The following is a 21,257-nucleotide window of genomic DNA, read 5'->3' as shown; positions in this document are numbered from 1 at the left end:
TCTATTTTCTCTTTTTTAGGCTAAACATGCCCATTAGCATAAATTTATCCTCCTAAGAAAGAGTTCTGAGTTCTCTTGAAATCTTGGTATTCTGTAAAAATGCTTCAGTTTTTCCTTGTCCCTTCTAAACATGTCACCTACACAGTGCAGTAGACAGAGCACTGGACCTGGAGTCAGGATGACCCGACTTCACATCTGACCTCAAACACTTATTAACTATATAACCCTGGACATCTAGTCCAAGTCATTTAACCTCTGTTTTCCTCAGTTTTCTCAACCTTAAAATGGAGTTAATAAAAGCACCTACCTTGTAGGGTTGTTATAAAAATCAAATGAGACAATATTTGTGAAGTGTCTAGCACAGTGCCTGGCACATAATGTCTTATATATATAAATGCTTATTCCCTTCACCCTCGAACCCATCTAGGTATAATACTCCAGATGTAGCGGGGACTATTACTTGTCACATTCTAGACACTGTACTTTCATTACTGCAGTCTCAAGTTGCATTAGCTTTTTTGGCTATCTCAAAATGTTGACTACTCACATTCATCTTGTAGTACATGATGATAATATTGCTTGCAGTAAACTAATGGTGCTATCACTATGAAGCCCAGTTGAACTAGACGTTCAAATCAAAATCTAGCATGAGGAAATTATAAGACAAACGTGTTTTATATTTCACTGATCAGCTTTTCAATATACTTGAGCCAAGTAACAAGAAAATCAACAAAAGAAATCATTATAAGGTTGAAAACAGAACTTTTAAAGAAAGGTTGAAGATACTGTGATTCTTTAGAAGTAAAAGCCTGAGGTATGGCTTAATAATCATTTTCATGTAAATAAAAACTCATTTGACAAAGGAGAAAAGCCAGCTATTCTCAGGAAGATCTTTAAGTAAATATCTGTCTAGTGTGGTCTATATGAAGAGGGGTTCAGCAAACTCTATGTTTTTGGCCTTTTCCAGTTCTTTGGAGTTTTCTAATTTTAAATAAAAGACGCATGCTTATACCACACTTATAGTATCATAATATTTAAACTAGAAGGAACTTTAAACATTTTCTAGTCTAATTTTCACTTACACACCCTTAATTTATAGATGTGAAAACTATATATCCAGAGTATTTCACTAACTAGCCCAAAGTCAAATACATTCTACATACATTGGGAAAAAAATCAATGCCAGTATACAAATTCAGTTTATTCAGAAATATGAGAAAATTTTCTTCCTCTATACCATATGTATACAATTTAGCTATCTTAGCAGTTCCTGTCACCTTTAAACATAAGTAAATGTGTGGATGCTCTTAAAGAACCATCTCAAATAATGGTAAATTTCCCAAGTTCCAATAAGTTTCACTGCTATCCCAGGCAACTAGCATCATTGCAATAAAAATAATGCCATGTTCTGCATAACATCACATCTCTGATAATTCAGAACTCTGCACACACATCCATTTAACCTTCAAGATAAAAGTAGGTGACCTTCTTCAAAGCTAGTTTACAGTTGGAGAAATGAAGACAGAAAAATTAAGTGACTTTCCAAAGACCCTTCAGCCATTAACAATTCTTAGAACAGGCAACAGGCCTCTTTCACAATAGGACATTGATCAATTAATCATTCTTTCTTTCACACAAATTTGAGCTCTCCTTCACTACTTGGGCTCATCACTTAAGTCTATGAACACATTCAAGTGTCCCCTAAACATATGTGCAGGCGCACATACAAACACACACCTAGGAGAAGCAGTTTGTATTTGTTATACCTACTTCCTTATCACTCATTAATTCTCAACCTCCTACATTCTAGTCTCTTCCCTACTCCTTGGCTATAGGGACTTTTTCTCTTCACCTTCCCAGTATTTAGCACAGTGCTTGGCACAAGGTAAGTGTTTAATAAATGCTAATTGATAATTGAATGTCCCTACCACTCTTTTCAAATAAAGATAAATAAATTTTTTTAAATTTTTTTCAAAAAATTTTTTTCTAATACAAATAAATAAATATTTTTCAAATAAAGATCTTTTCAAGATAAAGGCCACATCAACAAGTCCAGAATTTTCTTTTTTTTTTTCTTTCCTTGGTCTTCTTGACTTCCCTCTAGCATTTGAAATGGTGGGTCAACCAGTCCATCATGATTTTTTTTTTTACATTCAAGCCACTTGACCACTTGCCACTCACTTTCCTACCTCTCTGACTGGACCTTTTTCCTTCACTGGCTCTTCATCTTTCTCTATATGGGTGCTCTCCAAAGTTCTGAATTAAAGCCTCTTTTCTTACCTCTACCATCTCTCAGTGATCTGCTTCCATGGCTTCAATTATTTTTACTTGTGTAAATGAGTCTTTAGTATATCTAAATGTCCACCTTTTCTCCAGAGCTTCACCCCTGTATTCCAACTGTTTGCTGCAGATATACAGTGGTTCCTCCAGAACCTCAAACTCAACATGTTTAAACTGAACCCCATTATCTTTCCCTGCCCAACTGCCTAATTTTCCGTTTCAGTTAATAGTACTACCATTCTTCTAGGCTTCCAGGCTCATTTATAAAAATCATTTTTGTCTCCTCTTTTTCCCTCATCCCACTGATCCAATTAGTTGTCAAATCATGTTGTTTCTACCTCTCCTATATCACTTGCATTCAGCCTCTCTCTCTTACTCCTCCTGCACAACCTAATTCAGTCCCTCAGTTATTCTTGCCTAAGTCTCTAACCTGTATCCATTCTAATGTATCTTCTACATTGCTATTCAAATGATCTTCTGAATAACCACAAAATGACCATGGCCACCTCCAAATAAAAACCATTACCTACAAAATAAGCTACAAATTCCTTATTCTAGCATTCAAGACCCTATACAATCAGATCCCAACCTACTTGTCCAGACTTATCTCATATTACTCCTCCTCACAGAGTGTACATTTCAGGAAAACCAAAATAGGCTATATCCCTCTAAAAAAAAGTTCTGTACCTAGAACTGACTACTCCAAAGCCCTATCTTCATCTTATAACTCAAATACCACCTTTTCCATGAAACCTTCCCTGACCACCCCTTCTCAAACTGCTCAGAGTATTTTACCAGGACCTATCCTTTGTACTTAGTTAGATTAACTTCCCTCATCATAACTATTCACTTACTTGTCCTTTCTGCCACTCAAATCTAAACTCCCTATGGAGCAGGAACTGTTATTTTTCATCACTGTATCCTCATTTCCTAGTATTGGGACTGGCTTATAGTAGGTGCTTAATAGAGTTTTATTGAATTGAACTATATAAACTAATTTTTATTCAAATTATTCAAATTGATTCAAACTCAAATTAATCTTTGATATCATTGATTTCAATGTTTTCTCAAACAGTAAAGAACCAATCTGATCTATGTCTGTCAATCTTGTGTGACTTTTGTAGATGTCAACCCGTAAGTTCACCACAGTCTACAAAATGTACCAGGGGCCTTCTTTGTTTTCTCCTAATATTGTAAGTATATCAACAGAACAACCGGGCTATGCACCTGTTATCCTCTGTCCTTGTCATGTGGCCAGCCCACCCTCTTTTTCAATCACAGATTTCTCTGATGTCATCTTTTATTCCAAGTAGTCAAAGTTCTTTACTTGTTATATTTTGTAACCAGCTCACACATATCATATTCTTCTCCATTGTCTTTTGTGTGATATTCATTTTTCATTCTTCTGAGATTGTTGTGATTCATGATTCATAGACTTACAGCAGAAATATCTGGGGTCAATTATGAAACAGCAATTTGCTGAAGGTTCTCTTTATTTCACTCTGGGCCCAACTCTTTACCTATTGGTATTATCCATCTACATAGATCATATGTCTCTGTATCTATTTCATATGTACACATACACTAATGAATAATCTCTATAGATTGTCCATCATTTTTCACATTAAATTTTATCTTACTTTTAATTCCAAGTTCTCTCCCTCCCTCTATCCTTTTTCTACTCATCGAGAAAGCAAGAAATACGATACCCATTATGCACATGAAGTCACGTAAAAACATATTTATTTTTTTGCCATGCTCCTCCACACCTCATTCCCCCCAAAAACAAGGAAAATTTTAAAAAATGCTTCAGTATGTATCCTGAGACCATCAGTTCTCTATCTAGAGGTGGAAAGCATTTTTCATCATGTATCCATGTTTTCTAGCTTATTTTTCATCATCTTCACCTATTTCTATGTTTTCAATGAAGACACTGAGTATAAGTTTATAAGTTAATTTTATTTGGAGGATCTAATTAGGTTCTTGGTAGAAGTTCTATTATCCATCTTCTGAAACAGATATTAGTATATATTATAATACGCAATTATTTTCAGGTTGGTCTTTTTTGTAAATATTTATCTTAAGTACTGAATATGAAAGGACCAAATATTCCATGAAATGACATTATGTTGCCTTAGGATTCAGGGTAAAACTAACTCCACTAATCTGTTTATTTGCTTCTCCAAAGATTACCTGTGAACCCTAATTCCATTTTGACCTTAATTCCTTTTTAATTATGGTTCCATATATAATGATAAAGTCATCAATGACATGATTCTATGCTTTTTAAAATTATTCATTACTGATTAGAAAAAAAATATCACATTTAGAGTAACAAAAGCTAAATTAAATTTTATAGATGGTCTAAAAACCATGTAATTCATATTACCTTCATCCCCTTTTCCAGCAATCTACTATTATCACTATAAGAGTAAAAGGAGCTATTTGTATTTTTCTTTGTGTCATGGGTGTCACAGCAAAAGACTAATTATCATGTGGTCAACCTATTTGTGATATACCTATCTTTTCCTAGGAAACATATGTGTTCTATTACCAAGATGGTTCTTTGAGGTTTTTTTTTTTAGCAAGAACTTGAGCTTTGCTAGCATAACCTTCAAAATGATCTGGGGTTACCCCATGACATGATGAGGTCTCACAATAGGACTTTGTAAATAATCTTTCCATTTGAGTGGAACTTCTTATTTTGTTCTGAGAAAAAATTCCAAGCTTGATACATTTCAATTACTCTGCTAGCATGAGTGAATATATGGGGTGGCTAGATGGCTCAGAGGATAGACCCTAATTCAGAAAGATTCATCTTCCTGAGTCAAAATCTGGCCTCAGACACTTACTAGCTGTGTGATCTGTGGCAAGTCACTTAACCCTATTTGCCTCAATTTCCTCACCTGTAAAATGAGCTGGAGAAGGAAATGGCAAACCACTCTAGTATCTGTCTCAATGGGGGCAAACCTCAAATGGGGTCATGAAGAGTGGGACACAAATGAACAACAATAGTAGTAAGAATGAATATATTTTTTTTAAAAACTTATGTGTTTGCTGTGCTGTAAGTACTATTCTAAGTACTTGAGAGACAAATAATAAAGAGAGACAGCCCTTGATCTTAGAGTTTATATTCTAACAAGGAAAGTTAATACTCAGAAGGGATGAATCCAGGAAGGGTTAAGTCACAGGGATAGTGAGTCCTTTCAGAAGTAAGGGTAATCTTGTGATGTCTCACCAATGTGAAAAGTGACAGGATAGGCACTGTAGATCCACTTGGATACAGTGACAAAAGTAGTAAGAAGATAGCATTGTCTAGTGGTTGGGATTGGCTTGCTGTAGTGAGCTCTAACTAATCTTTTTTTTTTCTGTCCACTACAGAAGGATCTCATATTTTTTTAGATCACCGGCAGCTAATGTTTACATACTATTTTACATACCTCATCTCATTTGTTCCTCTCAGTGACACTATGAGGTAGATATTACAAACCTTATTATTCCATTTTTCACATAAGAAAACTGAAGGTTAGTGACTTGACCATGGTGACACTAGTATTCAAGTTGGGAAAAAAGATCTGAACTCAAGTATGTCTTACCTCCAGGTACACTAATTTGTCCATTATACCATACTACCTTTCATTATATCCTGCTGCCACTATACAAACTATAGAGAGCACAATATTCCCTACAATTCAATTTCTGTTCCTCCCTTTGATGAATTTCTACCAACAACCCCTCCCACTGTCTGGGGAGACAGAGATAGAGACAGAGACCGGGCTTCAATATAGGGTCATGGTTAAGTTGGGGTATCAGTCCAGGGACTCCCCTTCCTCTTTCCAGTAGTGTGATCCACTCATTTATAGTAAATTTATATTTATATTATATAAACATTTATAATAAACACTTACTCAGAGCACAATTAAAATCAGGACATCTTTATCTGGAGCCAAAGCCATTCTAAAAGAATGAAGAGCAAATAAGCAAGATTTAAAGAGAGCAAGAAATTCCTGAGGAATGGCAATTCCAGTTTACCAAGCAGCAGTGATGATACAGAGAAGGGAGAGGAATAGGAGAAATGATGAATTTCCCAGGTCCCAGTGCTGCAGCAAATACTGTCCAAGCAGACTACTTTTTAAGCAGATCAGTGAGCCAGACAGAGCTCCAATTGTTCAGTTAGAGGTTAGCAGCACCCTTCCTTTCCAATCTGCTGGCTGCTGGCCTAGCAAACATCTTTCCAATCCAAAAGTTCCTGGGCTTCCTTAGTGATACCAGACTTCTCCCTCTCTTGCTCTAGGTGGGAAAAACTACATTTTCCATCAAACACCTTTGTTGATATAAAAATACAAGTTTATCTAAATGATCTCACTAACCTTTTTACTTCATTGGAGGAAGTAGAAAAATTAGGTGGGCTTCCAAGATTAGGGCCTTCATTCACTTTCTGTTCCTGTAGGTCTTTCCCCTTGATGTGCTGAAATAATCCAAGCAAATTTCACTGTGAAAACACTTGTAATTCAGTAAAACATTGAAATCAGATATCTTAGTTGCTCAGGAAAGCTTTAATTCCATCAAAAGATTCTGGAGATAAATTACAGGCTTTGTTTTTATCACCATGGCTATAATTCCTAATTACTTGATATACACAAGATTGGGGTAATTAAATTATTATTAGGTAAAGTATCTTTTTGACTCTACTAAAATAAAAATGGGATTTATTTATCCTGATAATAATAGTTTTGACCACATTACTCCTTTAAACTTATTTTTTTAAATGATCTCTCTGAGGAAAAAAAATCTCATGGAGAATTATGATTAACAGCATCTGTAAGAAATTTGTTCATAATCCAGAAAGATATAGATATCAATTATGCCACAAATCACACTGGTTTGAAATCTTTAAGTAGGGAAAATGAAATCACCTTAATAAAACTATTTTAGTTCAATGTATGGAAGAATTTTCTGGGTTTTTTTTTAGCTATTTATGGATAAAGAGGATTGCTTTGTGATATATCAAGCTGAAAGTATTCAGTTTGGCAGGATATCTGCCAGTAATATTGTAGAGGGAATGCTTGCCTTGATGGATTGAACTGGCTAATGTCTGAGGATCTTTTAACTATAACACCCTCTGATCCAATAACATGACTTTGACCTTTTGGATTGGAATCCTGTCCACTCCAACATTCCAACACAAGATCTTTGTACTTCAATTGAGAATCACTGTCCCAATTATCCTTACTACTTTATCAACAAGAGAAGTAAGGAAGAAGACCTGCATGAAAGATCTCCATTATCTCCTTGGTCAAAAAATAAAAGGTCAGAACCTCTGGGAGGGGACAGAAGAACTCTATGCATGTAATTACTGAAGGCAAGAACACTGAATGTAGATGTGGCCTCTACACAACTTGGTAGAGTTAGATAAGAATTTGGGGCAGGAAAATCACCTAAGCAGCCTCTGAATTACAAGAGGTCAACAAAAGTCTAATTCTAGACCCAGACTACCAGACCCGACAAATTCAGTTTGATTCACTATGAACTATCTGAATAGCCCTAATAGTAACAGGAAACCTACAATACTCTGACTGCTTGAAAACTATTTTGACAAACCACTGCAAACAGAGCCAGGGGAATCTTGCACTCACAACTAATTCTGCTACACTCACAAATACAGCTATTTCTTGTTTCTAACCTCCAGTCCTTATTTAGACTGAAAGTGAGTACTCAGCAAAACCCAAGTAGCTCTTTTGTGGCCTTTAAAATTTTGAATGAATTCTATCCAAATTTCCTTTGTCCCTAATGAAAAGTTATTAATCAATAGTATATTTGTAGTCATGAAGGGACTATTTAGAATTTTAATAAATGTCATCTAGAAAATTAACCAAAAAAGTAATTATGAAGATTTATTACCTCATTTCCCATCACCTTCATGGTCAAAACTAAAGGAAAATATGATTATAGGATAAGAATTACTAAGAACTCCATATTTGACAAATAAGTTTTTTATAGCAACCCTAAAGTTGTAAAATTCATACCAGAAAATCCTAGAAGAAACTGATTTTTTTGTATCATTTCCTTAAAAAAAGTAAATGTATCCTACTTTTTGTAATTTAAGTTTATTAAAATCTTTGACAGAATTTTGTCTATGCTTCCCCTAATCTAATGAACAAAAGAAGCCGCTCAGAGAACACTCACTCATAAAGGCTAGATATAGGGAAAAGAGATTGACCTCTTGAAAATCTGTAAAGAGACTGGTATAGTAACCCAGTCAAATGGTAATGCGGATTTATACAAAGATGGTGGCAATGAGATTAGAGAGGTGGATGCTAGAGATACTAAGAGGTAGAATGAATAGGACTTGGTAACTCATGGGATGTGATAAGCGAGACAGTGAGAAGCACCACATATGTTACTCAATTTTTAGACGTGGAAGAATGATGTAACAATGTTGCTGTAATTGAAAAAAATAAAAGGGTATTATTTTTAAGGGACAAGATAGTAAGCTCAGTTTTTGATGTGCTGAGTTTATGGTACTGGTCAAGTATTTAGATGGAAATGTCCTGTAGGTAGTGGAATGTGTAGATCCAGCTCTCAGAGGAATGGTGAGGACTGGTGATAGAGATTATGGAGTCCTCTTCATGGCTTCATCTGCATAAAGCCATTGGAATGAATAAGATCCTCAAGGGAGAGTATGTAAAGAAGGAAGAAAAGAAGGCCAAAGACAGATGCTTTGAGAATATTCACACTGAAACATCCAGAATGTGACAAAGTACAAGTGGAAGATACTCAGGACTGATTAGACAAGGAATAGAATCAAGAAAATATGCTGCCTTTGAAGTGCGGGTAGGTAGTTAGGGGTTTAGTAATCTACTTTGAGGAAATTGTCAACGTAGTCTAATACCAGGGAGATGTAAAAAAGAACAAAAAACTTTAAGGCAATTTGTATTTATTGAATAAGAGATTGTTGATTATCTTCAGAAAATAGTACCAGTAGAGTCTAGGGGGAAATAAATTAGATTACAAGAAGTTTGGATAGAGTAGGTGGTGAAAAAATTGAAACATTAAGGTATACACATGATAGTTTTTTTCAAGACTTTTGTCAGTGAATAAAAGAAGAGACAAAAGATAGCAAGTGGATGGAGTAGAAAGGTTGAGGGAAGATGTATTAGAAATGGAAAGACATATGTATGTTTGCAGGGACATGGGAAGAAGCCAGTGAAGAGGCAGAGACTGAAGATAAAAAACAGAGAGTAGATGAGTTCAAGGGTGAAAGTTGATAGATCAGTGTTAGGGAAGAATAAGGGATAGCAGTAAAGGAAAGGAAGGAAAAGTGAGTTAGTGATGATGCTGAGAAGTTTTAGGAGCCGAGGAGAGGAATTGAAGGAGTTTCTTTCCATTTCATCAACAAAGCTCAGAAACGATACTTAACCAATGTGCATAAAAAGAACAGGTTTTGATGTAAATTGGACTCAGAAATGTCATCAATGATGCTGTTAATGTAGAGTTTGAAAGGATTTACCTTAGGAAAAATTGCAAAAATAAAAAGTTGGTTTTTTACACCTCTCAGCTCCCATTTTTACATTTTCCTTCCTACTTCCACCACCCATTGAAAGAGGCACTCTGGGGAAAAGCACTAGACTTGGAGTTGGAAATTTTTATAGAGGATATGTTAGTTTATCTTTTTTCACATTAGTCATGTTGTAACAAAGAATTAGAACCAATGGGAGAAACCACAAAAAAGAAGAAACAATAATAACAATAAAAGAAAAGAAAGCAAATAATATACTTAGAATTTGCATTCAGACTCCATAGCTTTTTCTGGATATGGATAGCATTTTCCATCATGAGTCTTTTGGTGTTGTCTTAGATCCTTGCATTGCTGAGAAGAGCGAAGTTTATCAAAGTCAGTCATCACACAATGTGGCTGTTACTGTGGTAATGTTCTCCTGCTTCTGCTCCCTTCCCTCAACATCAGTTCATGTATGTCTTTCCAAGTTCTTCTGAAGTCTTCCTGCTCATCATTTCTTATAGTACAATAGTATGCCATTACATTCATATACCACAACTTGTTCAGCCATTCCCCAATTGATGGACATAACCTCAATTTCCAAGTCTTGACCACCACAAAAAGCTGCTATGAATATTTTTGTACATATGGGTTGTTTTCCCATTTTTCTGATCTTTTTGGGATGCAGCCCTAGAAGTGCTATTGCTGGGCCAAAGGGTATGCACAGTTTTATAGCCCTTTGGTCATAGTTCCAAATTTCTCTCCAGAATGGTTGGATTGGAAATGGAAATTTTAAGTTCAAGTTCCAGCCCTAACACACTCACCAGCTGCGAGGTTATCATTACCTTGCTGAATGCACAGGACACTCAACCTCTCTGAATCTCAGTTTCCCCATCTCTAAAATGATAACATATGTATAATATATTATTATTATTATTTTACTAACTGCCTCACAGAGTTATGAAGAGGACAGTGTGTTCTTTAAATTTTAAAACACTCTGGAAATATGTTGGTGATAAAAGAATTTATAATATCTACTTTATAGGAATATTGGAGGGAAAGTAACACAAACTGAAAAGTGCTTTGTCAAAGAAAGCTCCTATTGACATCATCCATCAGTCCTCCAGACCACTGGTGCTGTTACCCCTTGCCCATCAAGAGGAAAGCTACAAGTCAATAATGACTTAGTATGAATAATTTTCCTATATTGCCACTACCAGGAATGTTCATATTTTGAAAGCAAACCATAAAGATATTAACCCAAAGAATTAACCTAAAATGGTAAAATTTGGGGATTCTTTGATACATAGAGAAAAAAATTATAGTGCAATAGAAAGAGCATGGAACTTAGAGTGCTGAACATGGAATCAATGGATTAATTCAAACCCTGGCTTTACCTTTTACTACCTGAGTGACCTGGGGCAAGGCATTTCACCTATTTTTCCTCAGTTTTCTCACATAAAAAATGAAGTGGCTGGACTAGATCCCTTTCAACTCTAGATCCAACATCTCTAATTGCATATCAATAGAACATGATATAATAGTAGTAGCGGTAGTAGTAGTAGTAGTAATAGCTAGCATCTGTATATAAAGTTCATAAAACAATTTACAAGTATCTCATTTTATTCTCACAATTACCTAGGGTGATAGGTGCTATTATTATCTTTATCTTACAGATGAGGAAACTGAGGCTTAGAGAGGTTAAATTATTTTAACTTCTGAGGATCATATAACCAATAAGTGTCTGATGCTGGATTTGAACACATACACACACATATAGTATATGCATATATGTGTGTGTATGTGTGTGTGTATACATATATATGTATGTGTATATTGTGTGTGTGTGTGTGTGTATTTGAAGGTCTAGGTTTGACTCTCACACTACTACTTATAGTCTATGTGATGTTGCAAAACTAATTTAACCTCTCTAAGCCTCATGTCCCTCACCTTCAAAATGAGGGAGCTGAATTAGATTGACTCTAGGGCTTCTCAAATTCTATATCTATAGTCTCAAGAACCAATAGTGGTAACTTGGATTCTAGTCTCAACTTTGTTGTTAATTTTCTGGGTGACTTTGAACAATGCACCTATACACATCAACTTCAAATTGACTTTAGTTCAAAACATTTTTATTCATGGGATACAGGGGAAAATATTTATGGTCTTTCCAAGGCTCACTTCAAATTATACCAGAATATACCATCTACTTCATCCATGCATTAGACTAGCCTTGGGCTTTGGGAAGAATCTCTTTTATAACTGATTTTTTTTAACCCAACACATTACATATTCCAATGGGAAATATTTTACTTTTTTTTAAAAAGAAATACACTTATTTGATAGAGAGACAACAATCAATCAATATTTTTAGCACCTACTAAATGCCAGTTACTATGCTAACCACTGGAAATACAAAGAAAAGCATGAGTCCCTGACCTCAAGGAGCTCACAATCCAATGGCAAAAGACAACACATATAAAGAAGTGGAAAATGGGGGGGGGATGAGAGGGAGGGAGAGCCATGATGAAATTTTATACTCAGAGTAGGAAATAATCTGAAGAGATTTGAATTTCAGAGTTGATTTCATCTTGCAGAATAATGAGTTTCTGGATCAAACTGAGTTTGAATTTGAACAGAGACTGAAAATGAGGATGTGGTTTCTTCACTAGTTTTTTTAAATTAAATGTTGCCTGGGTAATGAACAACTGTAAAATATTGTTCTGAGTTGTCTTTAGATCACCCTGGGACCTAGATTGAGCTTGGGTTGCTTGGGTATAATAGCACTTTGCATTGTTATGGAATCATAGTTGGAAAACTATGGTCCTTAAGAAGTTATTAAAGTCTGAAACAGTATCAGAAACAGAAAATGAAGTTGAATGAAAATACTAAATGTCTTTTAGCCCATATAGGAAAATGATATAACAGAAAATTTTGGCTTTACTGCACATTCCTTCACAATACCCAGAAGAAAACCAGCATGATGAGTAGCTGAAAGAGCAGTGGATTTGGAATAAGAAGAGCTGGGTCTGGATACTGGCTCTGCCACTTACTCTGCATGTAACCTGAGGCAACCTACCTCACCACTCTGAGCCTGTTTCATAATCTGTGAAATAAACTTGGTTTAGGACATCTCAAAGGTACAAATCCACTCTCCCTACATCCTGTGAAAATCATTAGAAAAGTCTGAACTCAGGAGGACCTGAATTTCAATCTGACCTCAGAAACTTACTAGCTGTATGACCCTGGGCAAGTCACTTAACCCTGATTGCTGAAGAAGGAAGGAAGGAAGGAAGGAAGGAAGGAAGGAAGGAAGGAAGGAAGGAAGGAAGGAAAAAAAAGAAAGAAATTAACTAAAAAAGTGAAGGAAAATGCTGTCCTCTCTCTTTTATTCTATGACTGTCCCAATAAAATCAGAAATCTAAAGACTTGCTCTTACTGTTTTTGTCCTAAAACCTACAGTGAGCAAAGATGGCTACCTGTTAGCTAACTGTTTAAGAGTGTGTAATGTACTAAAGGACAGATCACAATTGATCTGGTCATCCTATCAAAAGATTGAAGTTCTAGAACATACGTGGGGTATTATAGCAAAGGCTATTCTTTTACATTCCTATTAAACATATTTTCACATTACTGATGTTGTAAGAAAGAATTAGAACCAAGAGGAGGAACCACCAGCAAAATGAAACAAAACAAAATAGAAGGAAAAAAATAGCAAACAGTATGCTTCAATCTGCATTCAAACTCCATCTATCAATGTTAGTCATCACACAGCATGGTTGTTACTATGTACAATGTTCTCCTGGTTATGCTCACTTCACTCAGCATCAGTCCATACAAGTCTTTCTAGGTTTTTCTGAAGTCCATCTGTACATCATTTCTTATAGCACAATAGTATTGCATTACATCAAAAGGAAAGGAAAAGCAGGCAACCCCCAGGGGCCAGATTACCCAATCCTACCCCTTAAGTTCCAGTGTTGCTGATTCCAGCCCAACACCAGGTAAGCTGCCAGAACCCTACAGCCTCCAACAGCCAGCATTAGAGGCCCTAGCACACAAAGCCAGTGACCAGACCCTAGGCTCCCAACACAAAAAGCTTGGGTCAGTGCCTACTGCTCCCCAGCAGGAGAGCTCAATCTTTGTAAAATCCAGGAAATAAGCAAATACCACGAGCAAAAAGAAGTGTACAATAGATTCTTATCATGGGAAGAATGAAAATCAAGGCAGAAATTCCAAAGAGGACAACATTGTCAACAAACTCATATCTGGAACCTCAAAAGGGAACATAAACTGGTCTGAAGCCAAAAAGCCTTCTTAGAAGAGCTCAAGAAGGATTTTAAAAGTCAAATGAGAGAGGTAAAAGAAAAAGATGGGAAAAGAAATGGGGGTATGCAAGATAGAGTTAATAGCTTGGAAAAGGAAGGACAAAAATTAATTACAGAAAGCAAAGGCTATTAGTAGCGATCGTTTAAACATTTATTGAGGCTACAGATAATCAACTGATAATTGATAAACACATTTTAAATCCCAACTTTACTATTAACTTTTTATTAATTACTCCTATATGTATTAATTACTCCTATAATATGAAAAGAGTGCTGGTTTTGAATCAGAAGACTTATGTGGTCTTGGAAAGGACTTTTCACCTCTCTGGGTCTCAGTTTCCTCATTTGTAAAATGAGTGTTATATACTAGATGACTTTATTGTCCCTTTCCAATCTAAATATATGATTGAATAATCCAGTCATCTATGAGATTTTCTCTGCATCTCAGATAGTTACTTATTTATTTCAAGAAAAAAAATTATAATTTAATTATTAAATACATGTAACACACTGGGATTCAGAATAATGCTTTAGGGAAACAAACTTTGAGGGGAAAACCTACACTCAAATATGTAATTGTTTACCTAATGTAAAATTTTCTTATCTACCGCCTCGCTTTTTCTACCTTTAGTCCATTTACTGCAGGTGAAGAATTTAGAGTTCTCTTGGAAAGTTAACTTAAGACCTTGATCAGAGGATAAGTATGAGTACTCAGAGGAAATGCCATTAAACTTCTCATGGAATCACAAAATGTCTAATCAATCAATTAATCAATAAATGGTCATTTCACATCTACAATGTGCCAGGAACTTGTGCCAAGTGCTGGAGTTGAAAAAGACCTTAGACCTTATGCAGCCTAAGCCTCTCATTTTAGAAATGAGGAAACTCAGACTGAGAGAGGTGACATAACATTTCCATAGTCTGACAACTGGTAAGTGAGACAATTGAAACTGATCCCAAGTCTTCAGACCTTAGACTTCAGGCATTAGAGCTATTTCTACTGTATCATTCTGATTCCCACATATGTTATTTTTTGTTGCAGAGTTGGGGTAAGGGAAGGTTAGAAGGAGAGAGTGAAACTACCAACTTATTCAGTAGATGTTATCTGTGTATTTTGTTTATCCATGCCACAATTGTCTCCTTTTGGCCAATATGTCAGTTGTATTACACTCCTTGGCATGATCACAAGAGAAAAAAGTGCTCATTTGTTGAAAAGAAATATTCCCACTCTGTGGAAATCTATGATTATAATAAGCAGAGATAAGAGTTAGAGATAAGGGATAGGTAAGGGATAGAGCTGGCCTTTAAGTGAGTATCAAAGAAAACTGAAGAATAAGCAATAGCATCCTGAGAATGCATTCTAAGTTAGAGGAACTGGATGAAGAGTTTCTGATAGATATAATAAGACTACTAGAAGGCTGTTTTACAGTGTAAAGTGGCTTCTCTGGAATCAGAGAACGTTCATTTCAAATTCCGTCTCTGATACCTATATCCTGTGGGACTTTATGGAAATCACTATTTCTCTGAGCTTTGGCTGCTTCATCTGAATGCAAGTGGTATGTGCATATGTGTTTTGGTATGTGTATATATGTGTGTTGTGTGTGTGGTGTGTATGTATGCTCATGTGTGTATATGTGTGGGGTATGTGTATATGTGTGGGGGAGTATATATGTATGTGTGTATATGTGTGGGAGTGTGTATGTGAGGGGGCAGTGTGTGCATGTGTGTGTGTGTGTGTGTGTGTGTGTGCGCGTGTGCACACACTTCTGTGTGTCCCTCTCCAAAGAGGTCTGGAACCACGTGTGTAATTTCTTGAACAAGAAAGCAGGGAGAAAGTCTCTCCTCCCCCAAACTCACCAAATTCCACTTTCCATTAAAGTGTGCAGTATTTAGTAATCTTTCTCTTCTCCAATGAATCATGCAAATAAAACGTTTTGAGCCCCACGTTCCATGTAAAATGGGGAGGGACTGTTAGCCTAGATAACCTCTGAGGTCCCTTATAGTTCTGAATTTAAGAGCTACTACAGAAGGAGGGTAAAGTAGTGATGAGAGACTGCAATTATTTGGAAGTATCTTTTTCTAGGAACTCAGAAATTATTGCCTTCCTATCATTTTTGGTCTTTGAAAATGGAAGAATTAAAAAATAATAGTTATTACGGGCTTGATTATAACCAATAACAAGGAACTGGATGTTCAGGTAGAAATGATGGACACCTTAGGAGTAAGCGATTATTTTGTCAAGTTCATGACAGATTTTGAAAGGAATACAAGGCATAATTGCACACATACTTTAATATTACGGGTAAATTTGAAGGAATAGAAAGAAAAAAATAACTAGGTATCCAATAACTAAGATTCTGAAGGGGAATTAGCTTGAAAGGCAAATTGGACATTCTTAAAAATTAGCTTTTGATGACAGAAAAGCAAATGATTCTGTTAGGCGATTAATGAGGGGATTTTGTTGGAGAAAGTATGGGAGTATTCTCTAAAAAGTTTGATGTGGACTTCCACTTCTGGGAGCCAAGAGTAACAGGTGAGTTTCTCTTACTCTCCCTTATTAACCACTGAAAGCCTAGAAAATATCACCCCAGGAAACACCCTGGAACAGCTGAACCAGAAGAAAGATGAGGTACAGTAATCCAGTAGCCCAGGTAGCTTGAGGGATTAACTAGAAAGACCCCTCTTACCCTGGGGGAATGGGAGCAGTACAGAAAGGGAGGCATCCCAGCAAGCTAGTGGAAAGCCCCACCTCAGCATACCAGGAGGAGATCCTGAAGCCCAGGTGGTGGAGCAGGCAAACACCAACACCCAGACCCAGAGTGTCTCACTGAGGGTGGGGTAACTGGTGGAAACCAGCTCAAAAAACCACCAGGTGCCTCAGCATTCTACACCAAATGTCTCTCCTAGTGCCTCAGCAAAAATAAGGAAAGCAGAACTCCAAGGGGCCCCAGGTGGATAAACACTCTATAACCATCTAAAAGGAGCTGAAGAAAGAAAAAAGGAAGGAAAGGCTTGGGTGAGCAGGACATCTCCAGGAGCCACACTACCCAATCCTGCCCCTGGAGTTCCAGTATTGCTGATTCCAGCCCAACACCAGGTAAGCTGCCAGAATCCTACAGCCTCCAACTGCCAATATTGGAGGCCCCAGCACACAAAGCCAGTGACCAGGCCCTAGGCTCCCAACACAAAAAGCTTGGGTCAGTGCCCTCTGCTCCCCAGAAGGAGAGCTCAATCTCTTTAAAGGCCAGGAAATAAGCAAACACCATGAGCAAAAAGAAATGTACAATAGATTCTTATTATGGGAAGAGTGAAGATCAAGGCAGAAATTCTGAAGAGGACAACATTGTCAACAAACCCACATCTGGAACCTCAAAAGGGAATATGAACTGGTCTGAAGCCCAAAAAGCCTTCTTAGAAGAGCTCAGGAAAGATTTTAAATGTCAAATGAGACAGGTAGAAGAAAAAATGGGAAAAGAAATGAGAGGTATGCAAGAGAAAGTCAATAGCATGGAAAAGGAAGGACAAAAATTAACTGTAGAAAACAAGTCCTTAAAAAATACAATTGGCCAACTGGAAAAAAAGTACACTGAAGAAAACAAGTCCCTAAAAAATACAATTGGCCAAATGGGGAAGGAGGTACAAAATCTAATAGAAGAAAACAATTTGTTAAAAATTAGAATTGAGCAAATGGAAGCTAATGACTCTATGAGAGAGCAAGAATCAGTCAAGCAAAAGCAAAAGAATGAAGATAAATGAAAATGTAAAATACCTCACTGGTAAAACAACTGACCTGGAAAATTGATCCAGAGAGAAAATTTTAAAATTATTGGTCTACCTGAAAATCATGATGAAAAAAATAACTTGGACAGTATCTTTCAGGAAATCATAAAGGAAAACTGCCCTGAGGTCCTAGAACCAGAGAGTAAAATAGCCATAGAAAGAATCCACCGTTCACCTCCTGAAAGAGATCCCAAATTGAAAACACCAAGGAATATAGTAGCCAAATTCCAAAATTACCAGGTCAAAGAGAAAATACTGCAAGCAGCCAGAAAGAAACAATTTAAATATCATGGAACCACAGTCAGGATTACACAGGACCTTGCAGCTTCTACATTAAAAGACCATAGGGCATGGAATATGATATTCTGTAAGGCAAAGGAGCTTGGATTACAACCAAGGATCAACTGCCCAGAGAAAATGAGCATGATCTTTCAGGGGAGGAGATAGATATTCAAAGAAATAGGGGACTTCCATACCTTCCTGATAAAAAGACCAGAGCTCAATAGAAAATCTGATCTTCAAATACAAGACTCAACAGAGACATAAAAAGGTAAACAGGTCAGAAAGTAACAACATGTTATTAATAAGGGCAAACTCTTTACACCCCTACAAGGGAAGATGACACTTGTAACTCTTGAGAACTGTATTATTATTACACCATGTTAAAGGGGGTGAGTATAAATTGACTTTGATGTAATGATGAAAAAAAATCTAATCAAGCAGGTTAAATGGATCCAAGTAAGTGAATTAATCTGACCTAAGAAAATGTACTGAGAGAAAAGGAAAGGAGGAGGCAGACAAGGTAAATTACATCACAGGAAAAGGCACAAAAACCTATTACAGCAGAGGGAAAGAAGGGAGGGAGATGAGCATTGTTTGAACCTTACTCTCATCAGATTTGGCTTAAGAAGGGTATAACATAATCAATCAGTTAGGTATAGAAATCTAACATGCCCTATAGGCAGTAGGTGAGAAAAGGGGAAAGAAAAGGGAGGGGCTAAAAAAGGAGGTGGGACTGAGGGAGGTGATGGTCAAAAGTAAAATATTAGTGAAGAGGGAAAAGGAGAAAGGAGAAAGGAAAGCATTAACGGGGGGGGAAAGGATGAAAAGAAAGACACAGGTAGTTATCATAATTGTGAATGTGATATATACCATTGTGCTATAAGAAATGATGAGTAAGCATACTTCAGATAAACCTGGAAAGACTTGTATGGTTTGATGCTAAGTGAAATGAGCAGAACCAGGAGAATGTTGTACACAGTAACAGCCACATTGAGTGATGACTGACTTTGACAGACTTTACCCCTCTCAGCAATACAAGGATCTAAGACATCTCCAAAGGTCTCATGATGAAATATGCTATCCACATCCAAAGAAAGAACTATGGAGTTTGAATGCAGATCAAGGCATACTATTTGCTATTTTTTTCTTCTGTTGTGTTTTGTTTCTTCTTTCTGGTAGTTCATCCTATTAGTTCTAATTCTTATTTACAACATCACTAATGTGAAAATACATTTAATAGGAATATATATGTATAGCCTATTAGATTGCGCACCATCTTAGGGAGGGAGATACAAGAGAAGGGAAGAAAAATTTAAAACTCAAAACTATGGAAGTGATTGTTGCTAAATCAAAATAAATTAATATAAAGAGGGAAAAAAGTTTGATGTGTCTGATCAGGTTATAAAAGACATAATGAAGAGGGGAGGAAGGGCAGGTAACTGAGGATGAATACAGAAGAGTGGCATGATCTCTAAGAATGTTCAGAACACTAAAGCCCAGAACATACTGAGACTGGAGTTGTGTTCTATGGACAACAACAAGAGCTTTGTTATTATTCTGCAAGCTGAATAGAATCAAACAAAGGATCATATCTCTGCTTGGTTTAGATGTGATCATGGTAGAAGACCATAAAAAAAAAAAGAAATAACTGTCCAACTCCTACTTTGCGACTGTTTTCTGCCCCACAGACAATAATCTTCATGCTGGGAAAAATAAGACAAAAATATTTAATGGAAAACTGAAAGTCCTAGACAGTATTTTTGGAATTTCAGCAAGGCATTTAGCAAAGTTGCTGATGCTATATTGAGTATAGGAAAGAAAGAAAGAAAGAAAGAAAGGAGATAGGAGGGAGGAAGGAAAGAAAGAAGGAAGGGAGGGAGGGAGGCAGGGAGGAAGGGAGGGAAGGAAGAAAAGAAGGAAGAGAGGAAGAAGGGAGGAAAACACGAAGGAAGGAAACAAGCAAGCAAGGAAGGAAGGAAACAAGCATTTGTTAAATAGCTACTATGTGCCAAGTATTGTGCTAAACAGCTTATATGTTATCTCATTTGATCTTCACAACTCTGTAAGGTAAATGTTTTTATCGTCCCTGTTTTACTGATAAGGAAACTGAGGCTAAGAGAGCAAATGAGACTTGCCCAGGGTCACACAGCTGCTAAGTATCTTAGGCAGGATTTGAACTAAGACCATCCTGACTCCAAGTCCAACGTTCTATATACTACACCACCTAGCCTAGAATGTAAGATGGAAGATGGAAGACATTAGAACAGAAATGGTTTTTAGAATATACTCAAGATGAAAGCTTTTGTTTTTTCCAGTGGGGGGATGAGAGACACAGGGAGAAGAAGTGATTTTATCAGTGTCAAAAAATGAGTCAGCATCTAAGACATGTTTAGAACCCAGCTTAGAGTCAGGAAAATCTGATTTGAAATTCTGCCTTGGACATTTAGTAGATGTCAGACTCTGGGGAAACCACTTCTACAAAATTTGGTATTGGACTTCATGACCTTTAAGGTCCATTCTAGATATTGCTCATGATCCTTTGATCTCAGTTCTCCTGACTCAACTTCACACTTTTTCTATTAACTCCCTTCTGTTAATTGAAATACACAGATATGGAAAAATTCCAATGTGTGTAGATAAAGATAGTACTACCCCCTTCTATATGTGGACATTTTTGTTACTGAAAGGTATAGAAAAGAACATTTACATAATTTAAAGTGAAAAAAAATCAGCTTGAGAAGAAACACAGATTCTCAGTTTAAATGGTGAGAGACAGGGGCTTTCCGGAGGACCTGAAGGTAACTAACTTCTTAGAGAAATGTACTGAAGGGATTTGTTTGAAGACAGAGCAATAACAGGTATAATGCTATGGTCCATCAGCTAATTCACATGTGACAATTTTCAGAGTGTTAAAGGTTAGAAATGAGAAATTATAAAAATCAATAACAAATTGATAACAATAGATTTTATACAGTGTGGTATCTTACAGACAGGTAAACTGTCATGTTTCACATCGTATTAAAGATGTGTCCCTACTTGTAAGTGATCCTGATTTGACGCACTGGAAGATGTAAAAAGAACAGGAAGGATGG

At 36.5% G+C, this 21,257-nt stretch overlaps 1 long non-coding RNA gene across 1 annotated transcript in view; it reads right to left on the bottom strand.

Moving 5' to 3' along the window:
• Positions 1 to 21,257, bottom strand: part of LOC110210818 (uncharacterized) — a 161,227-nt gene that overhangs the window by 36,934 nt on the left and 103,036 nt on the right. Inside the window, exon 2 of the long non-coding RNA XR_013482696.1 lies at positions 6,651 to 6,748. This is a non-coding gene — a long non-coding RNA (uncharacterized LOC110210818). The remainder of the gene's footprint in view (positions 1 to 6,650; positions 6,749 to 21,257) is intronic.

Source organism: Phascolarctos cinereus, unplaced genomic scaffold (genome assembly GCF_003287225.1).
Source record: "Phascolarctos cinereus isolate Bilbo 61053 unplaced genomic scaffold, phaCin_HiC Scaffold_726;HRSCAF=1367, whole genome shotgun sequence".
In the NCBI taxonomy this organism is placed as follows: domain Eukaryota; kingdom Metazoa; phylum Chordata; class Mammalia; order Diprotodontia; family Phascolarctidae; genus Phascolarctos; species Phascolarctos cinereus.
Note: the sequence above shows the minus strand (reverse complement) of the source record. Positions and strands in the feature narration are given on the sequence as shown.